This window comes from Rhopilema esculentum, chromosome 6 (assembly GCF_057945365.1).
Source record: "Rhopilema esculentum isolate cy_ngs chromosome 6, ASM5794536v1, whole genome shotgun sequence".
NCBI classification, from domain to species: domain Eukaryota; kingdom Metazoa; phylum Cnidaria; class Scyphozoa; order Rhizostomeae; family Rhizostomatidae; genus Rhopilema; species Rhopilema esculentum.
The window spans coordinates 9051251-9053821 of record NC_142820.1 but is presented as its reverse complement, the minus strand read 5'-3'; positions in this window follow the sequence as shown (position 1 = coordinate 9053821).

The following is a 2571-nucleotide window of genomic DNA, read 5'->3' as shown; positions in this document are numbered from 1 at the left end:
TAGCCTCTTTTTTGCAGCCTCGCAAGATTAGAACATAGGCTGGGAAAAAATACAGCAGGTTTTGTGCTTTTAATCGTCTCGATGCGCTGTAAGCTGTAAAGTACTTGCATTTACAGCACGACTACAGTGACTGTAATTGCAGGTGCAAAGTTAAGCGATCCATCTGCCTAGGTATATCGCCCACTGTACAGGGGAACCAACTACTAGCAGCCTCTTCAAAATAAAGTAAGACGAAAATCATCAAAATAAAATCTCATGCAATTCTACGCTAAAGAAATAAAATCTTTCAGTAGGGAAAGAGTTACGAAAGTAGCAAGGAAAGTGAAGAATTGCAACTGCCCTGGACCTGATAATCTTAAAGAAGAATCTATGAAAAAATTCATAAAGGAAGAGATATTAACAGGCGAAAGAAACTTTCATTTGTCTAAAATGTTTTTCCTGGCAATGCAGTTTATTCAAAAGAAATATCAAATGGCACGGCAGTCAAGATTAAACAGAATATTGGCTGCATCTCGCAATCGGATACGACAGTATAAAAGTTTTATATAAAAAAGGAGGAAGAAATTTCAAACATTTCTTAAACAAAGTATCACTTTTGAGTGCATTTAAACCATTAGACGTGGAAAGAAAATACTGGTGTAAAACCCGAAGTAAAAACTGATGGGAATCAATTGTATTGCATCTTTTTGAGGCATATGATTGGCATACGCTACAAAGACTAACCCAAGTTCGCCCCAGGTTTGTGTCTACACTAGAAATCCAACACTAACCTCGGTTCGACCCAGGTTGAACCCACCTCTGGAGATGGGTTAAACTAGCCCAGGGCGGACCCAGGTTAGTTGTGTCCACACTAAAAATCTAGCCTGGGTTAGCGAAAACCTTGGAATACCTTGGTTAGTTGTATCCACACTGCAAAATCTAACCTGGGTTAGCGCTTAGCGAAAACCTTGGAGAACCCGGGTTAGTTATATCCACACTGCAAAATCTAACCTAGGTTAGCAAAAACCTGGGGGAATCCGGGTTAGTTTGTGTAGTGTGGACAGGGCTTATGCGTCCCTGTCTATGTAAAGTCGAAAAACGTCTTAAACTGAAAAATAATTTTCAAATTACAAAGTGTTATGCTTAAGCACTGAATTTTCCTTTTTGCATTTCTTCCAGTTGAAGCGGCATTGATTTGCAGTAGCCTTCAAAATGTCCCATATGCATTTCAAGAAGAATCGTTTGCATTTTAGATTTATAACTGAAAATTGAGAGTCACAATTTACTTGCTAATAAACGTTTATTGCTTTCTTTTTAGAAATTAGCTAATTCAATTTGCTCAAACCATAATTTTTAAGGCTGCTGTTAGCTCTGTGAATATCCTGTTATCGTCAATTTTTAGTCATCTGCCGAAAACATTTTACCGCCAATATGAAGAAACGGTCAAGTTTTGTTAAAAGATCAAGATAATTTTGCAGCTGATCTTTCTGGATGCGTTGATAATTACCGAAAGGTTTCCTTGTGACGATTTCTCTTGATTCTATAATTTGATACGCAAATATTACGCAAGAGACGGTCCAATTCCTTCAATCAAATAGGCCATTTCATTTTATTTGATGTTATAAATCAACGTTTAATGTTTGATGTTATTTTCTATATTTTATTAGTGTCTCTCTGTTTATTTACTTGCCTGTTTTGCAGCAAGTATAAGTTGAAATCATCTCTACTGAAGAAGAAAGCTTGGGATAGAATGCTTTATAGAAAGTTTTGGAAGCAAATAAAAGGAATTTATATCGCTGTAATGTCTTCGTGGTCTTAAGTAATTGGAGCTTTCGCTTTTCCGCAAGATAACAAATGGAATATGGTAAAATACTTTAGTTATATTTTTAAGATCTAGAGTCGGGGAAGTTAACCTTGGCAATGAATTCAAGCAGTGAAGGTGTTGGCAAGACACTATTGAAGAACTGGAACACGGGGCATTTTTGAAATAAAGACTTAAACTTTCATAAGAATTCAGTTACCAACATGGAGGCATGTGTTTCTTGTTTAGAATCCGTTTCCTTAAGCGACTATTCACGAAAAACTACTTTATTTGCCATTTTACTGACAATATACACTCCAGTTTCCACATTCTTGAATGTTTCTTTGATATCTGCAATGGTTTTTACTCGTCAAGCTACGCAAAATACATCTAACTTACTGATTCTTTGTCTCAGTATCTGTGACGCAGCAACAAGTGCCATTGCATTGCCTCTTTGCATGTATACTCTCTATACAGCTGAGAATGTTAAGAATTGCAACGTAAAAACAGTAAATTCGATATTACTTGGAACCCTTTATCCGTTCTCGGGTTATTTGGCGGTCTTACTTGCCATTGATAGGTACATCAATATGAACCCAGATATAAGAAGCTCGTCAAGATTCAAGCGAATCTTTAGAATACCTTGGGCTAATATTTTAGTGTTTACTGGTCTGCTGATATTCTTTGCAGCATCTGTTCTGTTTACGTACTGGGATCGATTTGGTGGAACATCACTCTCTCGAAGTATCTTTGCTCTGATTTGTGATCATATCAACTTGATATCTATAATA